General features: G+C 42.8%; 1 protein-coding gene across 2 annotated transcripts in view; it reads left to right on the forward strand.

Annotated features, from left to right (window-relative positions):
* The first annotated feature begins 1575 nt into the window (after positions 1-1575).
* Fhit (fragile histidine triad diadenosine triphosphatase) overlaps positions 1576-17480 on the forward strand; it is a 1519797-nt gene continuing 1503892 nt past the window's right edge. For both annotated transcript variants that reach the window (XM_059274237.1, XM_059274236.1), the window contains exon 1: positions 1576-1736. The gene's annotated coding sequence lies outside the window, so the exon portion shown is untranslated. The remainder of the gene's footprint in view (positions 1737-17480) is intronic.

The following is a 17480-nucleotide window of genomic DNA, read 5'->3' on the forward strand; positions in this document are numbered from 1 at the left end:
CTTTCATGCTGATCAGCTCGAGAAAAGCTGGAACTGGCAAGCCAACTAATTCTGCTCATAAAAGCTAGAAAGTATTGTTGTATTATAGGAAATAACCCTGAGCTGACAGAAACATATGTTAGGAAGCCCGGAGGGGTTTCAATCCCTATGCTCAAGATTAATCTGTAGACATACTGACCTGCATTCTTGCTATTTTAACTGTAATTCTTTTCAGTTTCACCTTAATTCATAATTTACCTAGGTCTCAGTATTAATAGGCATATATGACCACAATCCACTGTGATAGTCTCTGGGAGTCAAGCTTCCAAGGACATCAGCATTTCTCACCAGGATGCTTTGTAGGACATCTTGCTACTCTGCATGGGGTTCAAACTTCCAAAAGGATGAGCAATCTGAGACTCAGTGCAACCTCCTGCAAGTAATGAAAAGAAGGCCTGGGGAAGGGTGCTGGGCCACAGATGTCAATCAGGGGCATATTTTAAGGCTTGTCCAAGCATCACTGCTCCTTGTTTCACTCTCAAAACTTTAAGGAAGACTAGCAAATGTCTTTCTTTCCTTGTACTTAGATTTGGGAGAGAATAGACGAAAAAGGAAGGGGGCATCTCTAAGAAGAAAGAGCAGTGTAGTGGCAAGATTACAATCCCTGCTTAGGAGCTGCATGATCATGTGACAATCATTTAGTCGCTCCGAAATTTGCAACTGCATTTATTGGAAAATTAAATTTTTTCTCTCATACATTACTAGACCCAGAACATGTTTAGGTTCAGAATTGGCTAAGTCAACAATTTCTCCAGTATTCACAAGGCATGTGGTATAGAATACATTGAGAAAATGACTGAATTAAAGTGAAAAAGAGCAAGCATAAAAGACCTATCTATGGTGATCAGAGATGAGTTTAATTGATATGAGTGAGAGATAGGGAGAACAGAAAGTCATCTCTAGATACCATTCAATTATTCAGAACTTATTTACTAGGTTTGACTCATTGTTTGACTCCCCTAGTTGTAAGAAATACTGCAGCCAAATAAAAATCTACTTCTGTAAGTATCCTGGTGGAACAGTAAGACAATAAAGGACACCAATAAGTAACTTGCAGTGTTTTCTGGCAAGAGCCTAGCTGAAAACATTGCAAGGGCAGAGAATAAAGGCAGGGAAAAGGCATGGGAAGGTTGTGGTGTGATTTTGTCAGGATGTCAAGGAAGGTCAAGGGTAGCCATATGCTGGATCAAGTTGGGAACGTGTTCTGGGAGAAATATGAAAGTCTTAAGGAAACAGGAATGAGCCTCGGTGGGGAAAGGAAGGGCAGTACAGTTAGCTCCTTTTGGAGGAAGGGAAGCGAACGTACAGAGCAGGCTTTCATTTCGTGTTTCTTTTTTTCATTTGGAAAAAGCCAAAGATTGTGTGCTTTACGACAAAATTCCCTTTCGAAGGGGAGTGTCACCTCAGACACTCTGCTACTCTAAGAATTGGTATTACTGCCCTTTGGCTTCCGATTGGCAGAGCTTAAGCTCGTGCTCTTCCTCTATTGGTCCCCACGCCTGTCTCCAGGTGAGAAGCCATATTGGACCCCGCCCCTGCCGCGGGGTGGTGTGGGGATTGTAGTCCGTCCCGTTTGGCCCAGCAGCGGCACTGTCCCTCAGCTCCCAGGTCCACCCCAGTGGGCACACGCTCAGGCGGCGCTCCTACCCCGCGCTCCCGCCCTCTGCTTTCCATTCCAGCCGCCACGATCTTGGAAGGTAGGGGCGCGGGCTGGGTTCCACGCGCGTCTGGTCAGTACCTCTGCGGCCGGCGGGGCGGGGACAGGCCAGCACCGCTCCTCTTAGGGGGACCGTCCTCTGTCAGGAGGACTCGCCCACTTGCTGAGACTTCTCGGCGATGGGACTCAGGCGCCCCAGGCCTTGAGCACCTGTCGAAGCCTCAACCAGCCCCTGGGGGTAAACTGAGGCACGGGGGTCGCGCCAGCGGGTCCTCGAGGTGTAGTTGGCTGTGACTACTTTTGGATAGTTTGTCAGTTCCATGGACAAGTGGCAGGAACCCTGACCCAAACAGGTCTGTGTTAAACAGATACCTAGCTCAGGAGTCCGCAAAGGTCTGAACAGGTGCCAGGGCAGCAGCAGAACAAGGCACACAGAGGACACCGTTTCGGGAAAGAATTGGCATTGGATAAGTTTGAAACACAAACAAACGCAGACCAAACTCACGTCAATTCACTGTGGTGGGAGAACTCGTCACTAGTTGGACTTAAGCCTTCGTGCTTTTTAATTTTAGTTTCACACGCGGGGATCTGGAAGCTGTAAACATTTGTAGAATAAGGAGGCAGGTTGCTGGAACTGGAGCCGGCTGCCTCTGCCGCGTGACCCTGGACTACCAGCTCAGCGATCCTCCAATGGATAAAAATCGGCTCCCTGCCCTCGTGGCCCAGAGAAGCTGCCTAAAGCCATAATGGACACTGAGGCCAGGCTCCCGAAAGTTTGTCATGTGAAAACGGCTTATTTTTGGTCTCAGGAATGTGCTGAAAATACCCCCTGGTTGTTTTGGGCAAACGCTAACTAGGAATAGTCCTGGACTTCCAGGAGCAGTCCCACTCGAACCTGTGCTTAAGCTGATTGTAACTGACAGCTCTTTTTTCTGGCTCCATTTTAAGGCCTAAGACCTGGGCTGCTGAGGCTTCTGGGACTTGTAGTCCCGCTCGTTGTACCCTACTCAACTACCAACTTCAGCTCCCAATGTGCCATTTGGCCTGGCGAGATGTCTTCTGGGAGTTGAAGTCTCACTAGCAGGACCCCCAGGAGGTAGTCTTGCCCCTTAGAACTACGACTCCCACATGCCCTCACTTCCTGGCTGCCTTCTTTGTTCATCCGCTTAATTAAGATGGGGCTAAAGAGCAATATTTAGTGAAGGAATCTTTTTTTTTCTTCTCTTTTTCTGATTGAATATGTTATTCAAAGTATTAGATATGAAGTTTTTGCTAAAATCATGTTTGCGTAGTCTTCAAATAATTCTGTATCTCTCATAATAAAAAGCTTGAGGAGATGGCTGTCATTGTTTCACAGCTGTCTTAGTAGTGTGCTGTATATTTCATTGCACATTAGATTCATCTATAATTTAATCTCCTTTAAAGCGATGTGGTAGAGATATCAATTTTTATCCATCAAACTGATTAGGGGTCAAAAGGTAGGAAAGTTAAGCAACATGTTCAAATTAAGCCAGCTGGATAATGGAAGTACTGGGATTGTAGTGCCTTCTGTTTGATAGTTTCTTCCTAGCAAAGGCCCTACCTCACAGAATGCATTCTGAGACTCTGGCCTATTGGACTAGAGAATACAAAACCTTTAAAGTGCAAATGGTTCTTCTGTAATTAGACACTAAATGCTAGTGTTGCAAAACCTTTTGAGATTTTTAAAGTCCAAAGCATAGAGTTCTGAACAATTGCTGGCAGTAAAGGTTTTAAAAATGTTAGCTATATATAGCTTGAGCACACCTTTATTTCAGCAATGAGGGAACTGGTCCCTGTGAGGTAGAGCAGTTTGCCTGGGATCACATCATTGGTTTAAGTCAGAGATGGAACTATCCTCAGAATCTTACAATAAGCTGGAAGGCACAGTGGGTGTGTAGCTATTTGGATAATGTTATTCCCGCCGCCCCCCCCCCCCTTTCCCAAGATTTGTTCTTTCTAGGCCACAGACTAGGGCCAGTTGTGCTAAAGTCTTCTTTCTCATTGCTACAGTTGTCCTATTTTATTAATTCAACAAATGCTTTCTGAGACTCTTTATATGCTTATCTCTTCAGGTGCAAGAGACATTTAAATGAAAAGTGTCCCGTGTGCTAGAGCTGGAAGGACTTAGGAATCATTCCTATCATTTTCATTTGTAGATAACTGGGCCAGCAGTCCCCCTCTCATGCTTTGGGCCAAAGGGAAGAGGTTTTTCCGAGTCTTCACAGGGCTGAACCATCAGGAGCCTGTTTACCTCCTCTTGGTGTCCTTACTCCATGTCATTCCTGTAAATATCTGGTGGCATGCTTTAGGAATGCTTCTGCATTCTCATTTTAATTTGTATGTACACGCAGCTTCAATATGTTCCATTTCTGTTAGTTTTGTTTGGGTTCCCAATACTCTTTTGTTCCTCCAGAGATGAGAGAATGAGCTCTTGATGCTGTTTTTACATCCACAAATATCACAATCAAACACTTTGATATAAGTGTAGGAAATGTACACAAGATGTGTGTGTTGCTCACATCTTTGGTTTGAGAAGACACATGGGCCCTTCAGTTATATATTCACAGATATGTAAGCAAGCACCTCTCACCTTTTCTGTGTGAGAGATGATTTCTGGTAATTAGATAATGACATAGCAGCTTTGTAAATTATTGACTAAACACTCAGAACAAGTCGCTATGCAAGAAATTCTTCCCATCAACTTGTGTGACCTCTAACACTCTCTCAAGTGGTAGGCTGGTAATGCACCATCCCACGTGGCTCACAACTAGAAGACAGAGAACATGGTTGTTGATTTGCATTCATAAGCACCTCCAAGCTCTGCTTCCACAGCATTTCTTTCAATCTCACTTTTCTCTTTTAATGTAGAAATGCAGCTTTGAAATATAAGATACAGGTTATGTTACTTTCAACATGAACATGGCAGAGAGAAATCTCAGCCTCTGAGGTCATCTTCCAAAGGGCTATATATGGATATGTTCATGTCTTTGACTTCTCAGATGAAACAGCGATCCAGATAAAAGCAATACATCTCAGTCATGTGGCATCCTGGCATTTAAATCCCAGCTCCTTCTCTGAGGCTTCTGTGAGACTTGTGTCCTCTCTGCATTTTTACCTCATGGAGTGAAAATGAAGAAGACAGAGAGTCTCTAACTTTGGGCATGCTCTCAGGCTCCCAATAGCCTGCAGCAAATAGATAAATACTACATCTTATTTTGTCATTGTTTGTGTAAACTTGATATGTGAAAACAAAATAATTTTTTATTTGTCCTCTTAGAGTAAGAAGGGTGGGCCATCATACTTAAAGTACAAAGTTTTATCACTCCTGAAAACTCATCTTGGCAGCCCAGGGGGAATCTTATGGGCATGGAGATGGTAAAGGTTTTATGTGGGAACTGCCTGCTGAGAAGACCGGCCCATGACTCCAGGCAGATATTAAACTTAGGTTGGGGAGCAGCTGGCTTGTGTCATGAGGCCTTTTGCCTACCTGTAGAAAGGAGGAGAACTTGTGCCAGGATCCTCAGGGTTCAACGGAGGCAATTGTCCTCCAGCTGGCGAGTAATTCAGGGGCAATAGCTAGTGGGTTATTTCTAAAGCTGATATTATTGATAAAGACATCATTTTCTGTTACTCAGTGATAGATAGAGAAGGAGAGCCAGAAAGGAGGATCACAGCCAAAGGAAGAAGGTAGGGTTAAGTGGACAAAGGAAAGATAGAGGTCTTTAGGATCCTAAACATTGAACAGATAGATGCATACAGCTTGCTGTGGCTCCTCTAGACCCTCCACTGTGTATCAGTTGTAGAGAGCAATGGATGTGACTGGTAGGGAGGTGGTCATGGTGGTGAGTGGTGGTGTATTCTAGAGAGAAGGAAGAAAGGAAGTGCTGGGACTTGGTGAGTAGAGTGGAGGTCTAGGTACCCAGGCACGACAGTCACTGACTGAAGAAAGTGGCAGGGGAGGCTGCATAGACTAGCACAGACGGCCGCGCTGCTTAGTTCCTGTCATCTGGACACCACCTGTGTCAGCTGGCAAGAGGACACCTTAGCTGAGGACTTGCCTCCATCAGATTTGCCTGTGGCCCTCAGTGGGGCATTTTCTTGATTCATGATTGGTGTGGGGAGGCCCAGCCCTGGGTGTGTAGTGTCAGCCCTGGACATGTTGTATAAGGAAGTCCTCTGTTGTATAAGGAAGAAAGTTGAACAAGCCATAAGAAGCAGGCCAGTAAGCACAATCCCCCTAATGCCTCTACCTCAGTTCCTGCCCTGAAGGACTGTAAACCGTAAGATAAACCCTTTTCTCCCCATGTTGCTTAGCACTGCAAGAGAAAGAATACAAGGAAAATGATGTTACACACAGTCCAGCATCTGCGAGAGTCTTGAACTTTATTCTAAGGGAATTTGGGAAACCACTTAGCAGTCTCAAGTGGGGAAATAAAAGGTTTGCATATTTTTAAAAGTGCAGATCCAATGTACATAATAAATCAGTAAAAGACAGTAGTTAATGTGGAAAAAATATCCATAACTGTGCTTGCTGCCTCCTCCTCCTCCTCCTGACAATTTCATACACATATATAATGAGTTTTTGGTCATTTCCACCCCCATTACAATGTCCTCTGAAACCCCCTTTATCCCAACAAGTCTTTCTCTTACTTAAATGGCACGTGCGTGTGTGTGTGTGTGTGTGTGTGTGTGTGTGTGAGAGAGAGAGAGAGAGAGAGAGAGAGAGAGAGAGAGAGAGAGAGAGAAAGAGAGAGAGAGAGAGAGAGAGAGAGAGAGGAGGGGAGGGAGGGGGAGGGGCCCTCACTGAGTTTAATCATGGCTATTTGCATGAGTGTGACTGAGGGATATTTATTAGAGCATAGGCAGCTTATCTGTGGCTTTACCACTGAGGAGAATGACACCTCATCCCACAGCAAACATTAATTTCCAAAAGTTGTTCAGGGAGAGGTGAGGTCTCATGTGTTCATACTGAAATGCTGATGGGCCCAATCTTGTGATCTTGTGTAGATCGTATGCAGGTAATTCCATGAGTTTGTTGGTGTAACAGCTGTGTCTTATCTGGATGGTGATGGGCCCAATCTTGTGATCTTGTGTAGATGATATGCAGGTAATTGCATGAGTTTGTTAGTATGGCAGCTGTGTCTTATCTGGATGGCATCTTCCTGTAGCACTCATTCTTCCCATACTCCCCCTTCTAGGATGTTCCCTGAGCCTTGAAGGGCTAGTGTACATAGATCTGTGTTTTTGAACATTGGTGTGTGCCTGTGTCCTTCTGATTTGGTAGATATGGATAGACCAGAACACCAGTCTTTCCAATAGGCCCTTTCTTGTATAATATTTGAGGGACCAGCCTTAATATTATACATCCCAGGGGCTCAGGAGAGAGAACTACTAATGGTGAGGACTATTTTCAGGAAGTAGAATCTCAGCACACAGAGCTCTATAGTCCACTTGCTTTAATTCCTCTGGAATAACATCCTTTATACACAGCTTCAGTTCTGTTCTTGTGCCTAGCTCCTTTCTTGGCTGATTTCTCTCTATATTTATCTACTGCTTCCTCTAAGTTCTATCTTAATTCTCTTGTCTTAACTCTGCCTCATCTAGGTCCTTTTCATCTTGTTCTTACCCAGCTAGTACTTCCCCATCTGACTCTTCTTCATCTTCCATCTCGTTCCTCTGGTGCTCTCCTCTAGCCCTTCACTCTAATTCTTCCCCATCTCAGTTTGTTCCTCTCAAGTTCTTACCTGTCTAGTTCTTCCATTCTCTTTTCTCTTCTCTCTCCCCCATGCCCTGGAAGTCCTGGTATATAAAGCCAGGCTTCCAGGGTCAAACGGAGGGGTGATAAGAATCACATAGGGAGGCAATAACCGTTAATTATCATTTGCAACCCCAAAGGGAAGTGACCAATGGGGAAATGAATTAACTAAAGGCTAAATTCGGGTAATATCTAAGAAGAGGGCTCTTATGTGCTCAACTATAATCTTAAACGTGATTGGTAGAAAAAGTTAAGAATCTGTAAGTTGCTAGGTCAATGGGAGAAAATAAAACTGTCTTCTTTTTTCCTGTGGCTCCTATTTGTCTGAGCTATCTGCCGTTTTTCTGCAGGGTGGGGGAAAGTGTGCTCAGTCGCTAGGCAACCTGTGTACAGCTAGATGCCTCTGGTGATAGTTAAAGGGAGATCTGGAACTGGAGGTAAGGTTTGGGAAAGGAGGAAGTAAGGCTTAATTGGCACATCTGCCAGGCCTTCTCAAACAGGTAGCCTGGATGGTTAAGTCTGTTCTTAGAGAATACAGAGGCATCTCTGATAAAGTATTCTCCTCCATCTGGGAATGGACCTGGCCGGATGCTGCTAATGATGATAATTACAGGGAGGCTTGAACTGGGGTTCTGGCTGAGCATAGCTGTCAGAGCAGAAGGTTATCTAAATATTCCTTGAAGTGGTTAGGTAAGGAATTAGTGGTCTATAAAGTTAGTAAGGCTGTAAGAAAGGAGGGTCCGAGCTGAATTGTGTAAAGCTATTACTTAACATCCGCCTGACCTAGGTGTTGTCTCCTTGTGGAATTTACCTTAAATCAGGAGACTTGCATGTGGACTGTTATTACTGCTAGTCCTTGAAAGTGGCCAAGGGAGATATCTGATTCCAGAGAAAGCCTTTCCTGAGGCTGTTCTCCAAATACCTGGAATGTGTATGTCCAGAGAGTGATCAGTCCACACTGTTAGCCCTTCTTGGGGAAAAGTCAATTGGGAAAACTATGAAGGCACACATGACTTTCATAACAGAATACAGCTGATATATAACAAGCCAAGTAACACCAAAAACTCCTTGGGATTTGGCTTCCTCTGGAGGAATTCCCTGATTCCTCCAGGTAGTGACTTTGCCATAACCAGCTGAGTTCTTATGATATATTCCTGCGGTCCACAGCAGCCCTTTCTGCTCCTTCATGGACTGTACTCTGAACAGAAAGTATTTAGGCAGTTCTTAGGTTCTTTGTGAGAATTGAGATGAGTGTAGGTGAGAGAATGGACCCTGTCTCAGTTACTGTTCTATTGCTGTGACAAAACACTATGACCAAGGCAACTTACAAAAGAAAGCATCCAATTGAGCTTACAGTTTATAGTGTTAGAGTCCTTAACAGCAGAGCAAAGGCATGGCAGTAGGAACAGCTAAGAGCTCACATCTTGATATGCAATCAAGAGGCAGAGAGAGAACACTGGGATTAGTGTAAATAAGTCTTTTGAAACCTCAAAGCCCACTCTCAGGGACACATCTTCAACAAGCCACACCTCCTAATCCTTCCCTGTCCTGTCCTGACCACCCACTCTCCTTCCTGGTAGCTGCTTCCAAATTACCACATAGAGACTTAATATTATTTGTAAATGCTCGGCCGATACCTTATTACTAATTAGCTCTTACATCTAAATTAACCCATTTTTATTCATCTATGTTTTGCCACGGGCCTTGTGGCTTTGCCTGTCCTCTAGCACATCTTGCTTCCTTGGCTGGCAGTTCTCTGACTCCGCCCTTCTTCCCACCAGCATTTTCAGTTTGGCTTTCCCGCCTAGCCTTATTCTGCCTTGCTATAGGCCAATCAGGTTTATTATTATTATTATTAACCAATGAGAATAATACATATTCACAGCGTACAGAAGGATTATTCCACAGCACTTCCCAGTTTCACGAACTGGGGATCAGGTATTCAAACGTAGGTGCTTATGGAGGTCATTCTCATTTACCCCATCACAGACCAAAAGAACAAAGGGTTTTGATTTTTAATGTTGGTCCAACCTTCTGTGTGACTCAGGGTAAATTATTCCAGTTTCTCTCAGCCTCAGTTTCCACATAACCTGTAGAAAATGTTTAACCCAGTGGCTGTCTTCAGTATATGGTAGCTCTTCATTTTGTTATTATTATTCATAGTAATAAAAAAAATCACAAGCCATGCTTAGTGGCATGCACTCATAGTCTCAGTCCTCAGCAGGTAGAGGTAGGAGGGTCATGAGTTCAAGGCCAGTCTGGGCCATAGATGAGTTGTAAACCAACCTGGATTACCAAGTAAGACACGAACAAAAAGTCAACTAATGAAAAATAAATCAATAAAATCACAACTTTGTGCATTCTGTTTCAAGCTTTCTTGTTCATAATATTTTAAATATTGAATGGAATACATTATCTTTAATTCTATTGTTTTAGTTACAAGTTCTCCAGCCATTTGTATATATTTAAAAATTATTGGTACAGGGGAATTGAAATATCTTTTCTTCATTCATGCTAGGCTCATGGCCAAGGGACTCCCCTTCCTCCCCACCCTCATGAACAAAAGACAGGTGAACAACTTTGGAAAAGTATGCAAATTTATGTATTGTAGGTTTTACATTACATGGGATCTTTATTAGAGAATGGTGAGTTGAAGATGGTAAACCTGTGTATTTTTATGATAGGACTGATGAAGTAGATTGAATCATGGTTAACAGGATCAGATGAAAAACAGTGAGATGTAATGTTAATACCCTGAAGGAAACAGAGGGCCTGTTAGATCAGATTCTTTACCATGACCCCTTGTCTTCAGAGATAAGAATGTGTCCTTCCTCTAGATACAGGGAGGCTATTTCTCATGAGGGTTTTATGACCTGTTTCATGGGAAGGTTGAAAATCCTTCCTGGATTTTACAACCTGCTTCAGGGGAGAAGGAGGGAAAGGACAATAAAACTTGGTTTCTGATGTTTTTCTCTCCTTCCTTCAGTTTAAAGTATTTTGGAGTAGCAGTCTGTGTGTCCCACCGCGAGCAGAGAGATATTTCAGACTCTTCAAATTCAATGGGAAAACCCAGGATCCTTAACGTAACATGTTCAAGTCAAAGCTCCATTATTAAGAAGAGAATTTGAGGCATTGAAATGGAAATTTCTTCCTCCTTTCTATAATATTAATTTGTTTGGATTGCTTTCTGATAAGTGGTTTTCAGGGCTGGTTACCCTTAGATTTCCCCATCTCCACTTGGACTGGTCGTTCTCATGCACAGATCCAGTCAGACTGGCAAAGGGGACAGCTGTCTTGGCAAAGGGGACAGGTGTTGGCATTTTCTTTTTGAAGTTTCTCAAGTGATTCCAATGGTATAGTTATGGAATGAGATATCTAGAAAGTAGCATTTGAAGGCTTGGGAGTGGAAGACATGAGATGCTTCACCCAAAGCTCTCCTGAACTAGATGAGTCACTACAGGTTGTACCCTGGGGTGTGTCCTCATTTCACTCTCAGAGATGCTTACCTCTCTGCCCCATTGTGTGTCTCTAGCCTTGCTTCCCTGTGTCATGATTCTCTTTATGGGGACTTTCAGGTTGGGGCTCTCTTTCTGGTATTTAGTTTGTTTTCAATCTTCATAACTGGAAATAAAAAGCAATAAATGTAAATGGAGGCAGAGCCTTCTGTTCTGACCGTCCAGTCCCCAAAGACACACAAAAGCTTATATTAATTACAGAATGCTTAGCTGATAGCTCAGACTTATTACTAAGTAGTTCTTACATTTAAATTAACCCATTTCTATTAATCTATGTATTGCCATGGTGCGGCTTTACCAATCCTCTAGCATCTTACTTCTTGGGTAGCTCACTGGCGTCTCTCTCACTCTGCCCTTCTTCTTCCAAGTCCTCAGTTTGATTGTCCTGCCTAACTTTATCCTGTCTTGCTATTGGCCAATCAGCTTTATTATTAACCAATGAGAGTAATACATGTTCACAGCGTACAGAAGTTTTATCCCACAGCACAGGCACTCTGAGATGTTGGATCATCTGGGCCATTCACTCCCATTGGAGATTTTTCAGGGGTCTTCCTCGATCAAACCTAATTTTTCTTAACACAGAATGAATCCACAGCCTCTCATTTTCTGTGGGAACAAAAGCATAACCTCCCTCCCTAAGGAACATATCTTTTAACTTAAATTTTGAAGTCAAGACTTTTTTTAAATATATAGGTTGGTTTAATCTATCCATTTTCACAATCCAGTGTCTTTTAGTAGTTATCATTTGTTCATTAGCAGTCAAAAAATCTAAAGACAACACAACGTATAAGATCCAGACTCTCTGTATATTTCCCATCTTTATGTGGCTTTTCATTTATTTTTTATGACTCTATTTATTTTTTAAGGACTTTATTATTTTAAAATTATATTTTTAATCTAAGACTGTATATATTCTTTCTCTTCTCTCTCCCAAGCCTATGTAATTTTTAAAAATACATTGACCTGTTTAGAGTTTTTTTTTTTAAATCTGAATCTGTCTTTATTATGTATTTGTATTGTTTTTTGATTGCATGAGGCTTTAAACTGCTAATCAGTGTCGCATGTTTAGGACCAAAGTGGTGGCTTTGGGGGTTGGTCTCATCCCGCTCGGCTTTCTGAGAGCCTAGCTTCATGGATGAGGTACCAGTGGGAGTCAGGCTTACTGCCCCAACTCTGGGAAGTTGTTGGGTCCATGCTGCTACTGAGTGGCTGGTCTCCTGCTGCTCATAAACACCATGTAAGTGTTTGGCAGCAGGGCCTTTGAAAAGAGCCGCCTGTTTTTGCCACTAGCACTGAGTCAGGAAGCTGTCTCTTAAAGGAGCCATGCCTCTGTTCACCGCTAGCAAACAGACCTTATCAGAGAAAAGACAGTTACCAAGAACCTGAGCTTGACTTCCTTTTTGTGTGTTTAGATTCTTTTTTAAGCCTTTTCAGGTCTTATGTGGAAATTCCTGTCCCACATTGGGCTGCCATTTGTAAGTGGTAATTTCCCTGTCCCTCAGCCATTGTCAAATAATCACTCAGAGGATTGCATTAATTATAAATGATCAACCAATAGCTCTGACTTATTACTAACTAGTTCTTAAATTTAAATTAGCCCATTTCTATTAATCTATTTATTGCCATGTGGCCTGTGGCTTTACCAGTTCTCTAGCATCTTGCTTCTTGGGTGGCTAGCTGACATCTCCCTCAAATAAATTCATTAAAACCATGTTTAAAAGACATTTTCAGAAACCATGAGAGGGCTGCACAAAGGACTAAAGGACTGTTCAGAAAAACAGAAACTGCTCTTACTAGTGGCCTTCTTTTTTCTAGTGCAGTTGTCTGAAATGCATGGCCTCCTCAGAGCTACCACTGTGGAAGTCTGCTTCCTTTTGTAAATAATTACTCCCATTTTCTATTGGCAGATTAATTAAGACAATTTGATTAAATACCTTTTATTTTCTGAATCATTTATGTTATAGAGACTGAGGAGGAAGAAAATTTCTTTTACCCTCTTAGTTCCTGCTTCTAGGGCCCTAAAAATTAAGCCTACAAAGGAAAGATTGAAGACAGGGAGCTTTTTATTAAGTATGCATGTGGAGGACTTTAGAGAAAGAACACTCCAAAGAGGAGGCGGTGCTCGGGCTTACATACCCTGTGTGGACAGAACAGAGGAAGAGGTGATGTGCTCTAGGAGTGGAGATGGGTGGCAGGGTGAGCTGGGAGAAGGTGCTGTGGAAATGGATGAGAAATGAAGGTTGGTTTGCTGTGCACATAGTCAATGTCTTTTTGATAGGGAGAGAGGCACACCTTTACAAACCCATCTCCTTCACAAAGGGACTGTATGCCCTGCTTTCAGCTAGCTGGGAAGGTGTTGAAAGAGTCCTCTCTCCCTGGGCTGCTGTTTAACTGACATTGCACAGGTAGCCGCTCTTCCAAGGTGGTGTATTTGGAGGAGATAGATTCTGGTCACTGCTAGAACTCTTTCTTTTTAAAAGTCCCCTTTCTCTCATAGAAAAATACACAAACTTATGTTTGAATATTTATATTTAAAATGTTATCAAGCAACTAGGAGCATTTTTGGCCTGAATGTGTATTCGTCAACACCATAATTTTATTTGCCAGCATTTCCTGAGCCTCTTTACTCAGTGGGAGGCTATTTTACAATGTAGTAGCTTTATTTTCCTGCGTGTTGACTCCATAGAGAGAAAAGGAAAATGCAGGTAGAAAGTTGTTACCATTTGGCTTAAGAGTTCAACATCACATATTTAAGAGTCATGACATTTTTAGAGTTATGGTCGATGCTTCCTTTTAATGATGAATTAAGTATGAATGACAGAAAATTGAGCAAATGCTAAGGAAGTTCACAGAAGGTACAGTTGACTGTATTCTGGAAAGTAAAGAAAGGTAAAGTCTTGTGTGTTTGTTAGTATCCCCCCCCCCCGCTTTTTTTCAGGTTTGCCTATTTCTATTAGCAGTCAGAATTCTATTAAAATTCAATGTATTTAGCAGTTTCTCGGACTCACAGTTACTGGAGTTAAAAACTATCATAGATAATGTTGAGGTGTCAGTACTCCCTATGAAGTTTAATGCATTCATATTTTAGTTGGAGGAGATTACAGCCTGTAGTCATTTAATCAGTGAAGTTTGTGGTATGTGGTAAGAACAAAATTTTTATTTTCTGCAAGGCTTGAGGTCTTCTTCCCATGCCTTCAGTTTTGAAAAAAACAAAAAAACAAAAAAAAGACAGTAAAACTTTATCTTTGTCTTTGGATTCTGCCTTCCTCTAAGGATAGTCTCCCCATTGTATCAGGAGCTGTGTAAGCAATGGCAGCAGGATTTTACAGGCAGAAGCAGAGCCCTTAGGACAGGTGGAGGAGAGAGGTGGAACCTGCTAAAACAAGGGCTTTGTCAACCCTGGAGCACTGGCCATTGCTGTTCACCTTCCCAGGGATGAGCCTGCAGAGAGGAGGGGGAGGGAGGACACATAGGCGAGAGGACTGTAGACACACGCACAGGGATGAATAGCAGCAAGGTGAGTGAATGAGCAGGAAGGAAAGCGCTTTGCTTCTTCAGTCATCTGTATAAATGAAATTCAGTTGGCTTGCTAGTTACTAGATGTAAGAAGGAGGTCTCCTTTCATTGACTTGGACCCACTCTTTGGATGGTCTGCTTTAGACACTGGCACTCTTAATCATGTGGGGACATGTTAGAGAAATGGGTGGTTATATTCTAGCACAATGGGAGCTAAGGTACTCTTCTGGTTTAGATGTGATGCATTTTCCCCAAAGGCTCCTATGCTATGGGATTGGTTACCAACTGATTGAGTTCATGGAAGGGAGGATCTTGAGGGCTCTGACCTAATCAATGGTTTTATCTCTTGATAGACTTTTCATTTGGTAACATTACTGGGAGATAGTGGGAACTTTAGGAGGTGGAGTGCAGCTGGAGCAATGCGAACATGGAGATGGGCTTTTTAAGGCTTATGTGGTCCCTAGCTCCCTCTCTTCTCTCTGTCTTTGCTTCCTGTTTGCTATCATGTGAAAAGCCTCCTTGGCCACACACTCCTGTGAGTGTTCTTCTGTCTTATTAGAGGCTCAGAATGCAGAGCCAAGTGATCTTCTACTAAGTTCTCTCAAACTGTGAGCCAAATTACAAATTTTGTTTTCAAAAATAGTGTTTCTCGGGTATTAATAAGAGTGTCTAAAATCTGACTGCCAGAAAGAGGTACCAAGCCCTCTCCTGAATCACCTAGGATGTAGGTCATTCTATGTATCCCACACTGTAAACTGTTGCTTAGAAAGCAGTTCACCTGGGTTAAAATATGAAAAGGATGTGGCAACTATAATCAGGCTAACTTCAAATTCTAACCTTAATATATGACATACCAAATGTAACATATTTTAAGGTTTCCAGATTTTACCATCAAATTTAGAGACTCTGTTTTTATTAGCTGAAATTTATCCAGTTGAGTACAATATCCAAATAATTAATATAGCTTGTGTGGTCCAGCTTGGGTTATGAGTCTACAACTTAGAACTGTTCCCATCTCCAGAGTGAGGCATGCTGGGATGGGCCAGACTGGGAGCATATCTCTAGCTCTGAGATGAGAGGTTTGCCCAGAGGAAGCTGGGCAGGCAGGACTGCCTCATGTACATGGCTTGTGTGTCTGAATACAGAGATGGTCTGAGTACATGGAGATGGGGATACTTTGAGCAGAGGGTTAATGATACTGAGGCGTAAAACCAACAGGTGGCTACTGCAGTTTGAAATCCTAGTTGCTAAGTTCTTCTAGCTTAGGAGGTAAAAGAAAGGCCAGGCAGCTTTATTAGCCAATGGCCACAGATAAATCTGCAGCTGAGGCCCCCTCTTGGCTCTGTGGAGCAGGGGATAAAGCTTCCTCTAAGCTTAGGCTTCCTTTGGCCTCCTGAACTTCCAGGAGGCAGTAGGCCAAGGTTTCCCTGGCCTAGAGGAGTTGGCTTGGCTTGGCTTCCTAGTGCAGATTGAACAGCTGGGTCCAACTCCTGTGGGTCAAAGGCTGGCTGGAGCTGTATGCATGGGTCCCAGCGAGGCCAGAAGCATCTGCGTTTTCAGTAAAGTCCATGTCGTTGCTCATACTGAAGTCCACGGTCCTCACTTGAAATAACAAAGTTCTAGATCTTTATGGAGTCTATGAGTTTATTGTTGAGTTTTAATGTAATGAGGAAGAATTGTTGATAATTCAGAAATCTATTTATCTGGCCATCTATTCATCTGTCTTTCTGTGTGTGTGCCTATTTGTCTTTATTATATAATAGGTCAAGAACTATCGAGCAAGCTGTTTCAATTTGTAGGTCTTATTCTCTATAAGATGGATAGAATGGTATACACTTTATTAATAGGTCTGAATTTGGTGGTAATTGTGGTCCAAATCTAAATGTCTCCACAGCATTATGTTTTGGATGCCTGTTTATCAGCTACTGGCACTAGCTTGGGAGAGTGTGGAGCCTTTAGGAGGAAGGATCTTGCTGGTAGGTATCTTATGCCTAGCTCTGGTCATTCTTTGCTTCCTGCCTGCTGGGATGTGAACAGCCTTCAGCACACTTTACCTCTGTGGCCTGAGGTGCCCTGCTCTACCTTCCCTATCACGATTCTCTGAACAGTGAGCCAGTGAGTCTTCCTCCCTTAGGCTGTTTGTCGGGCCTTTTCTTAGTGATGCAAAAATAAGTAATAAAATGTTAACACAATGCCTTTTGTGTAGTAAGCACCTGATAAATGTAATTATTAAAATATTTTACATTTTTACTCTTTTTGCGCTCAAGTATCCAGATACACTAAACCCAAACCATGGGTCTTACTAGCTGCATGACTTTGAACTGGTTTTTTGGCTCAGGCTCAATTTCCTCATCCTTAAAATGGGAATTTTAATGGAAACTACTTAAGAATGTTGTGAAGCTTCTGTGAGTGAGGTACTGTGCTATGGATGGATATAACAGTCAGAGAGTTGTGGCAGAGATAGGAAATAAACAGGCAGAAAATGTTAAAAAACAACAACAACAAAAAAAAACCAAAAAAAACCCCCTTAAGTCCAAGAAGGACAAGTACACAGGATTGTGATGGGAGGGGACTTGTAGTGGGTAGCTGTTCCAGCTTTCACCTGGAAATACTACCCCCACTGAGGCTTCAGTAACTGTCACACCTACAAGGTGGAGCCGAGACAGGAGCCCTGAAGACCCGAGATCCGGATGAGCTGGCTCTCTTGGTTCCTGGATCCTGGATGCTGGAGGTAGACTGAGCAGAGTTCTCCAGAGAACACCGCTGGACTGTGCTACATCTTTCCCAGACCCTGTAACCTATCCCTTTACTTGTAAGTTACCCCACAAAATAAACCTCCCTTTTTACTATGTTGAATTGCCTTAGTACTACAACCAATAGGAACTTGGGGGTCCTGTTGGGATAAAGCAGCTCGGGATATGGAGCAGAGACTCACATAAAGGATAAAATGGATCCAGCCATATGAACAGCTTGCAGA

Source organism: Peromyscus eremicus, chromosome 9 (genome assembly GCF_949786415.1).
Source record: "Peromyscus eremicus chromosome 9, PerEre_H2_v1, whole genome shotgun sequence".
Classification (NCBI taxonomy): domain Eukaryota; kingdom Metazoa; phylum Chordata; class Mammalia; order Rodentia; family Cricetidae; genus Peromyscus; species Peromyscus eremicus.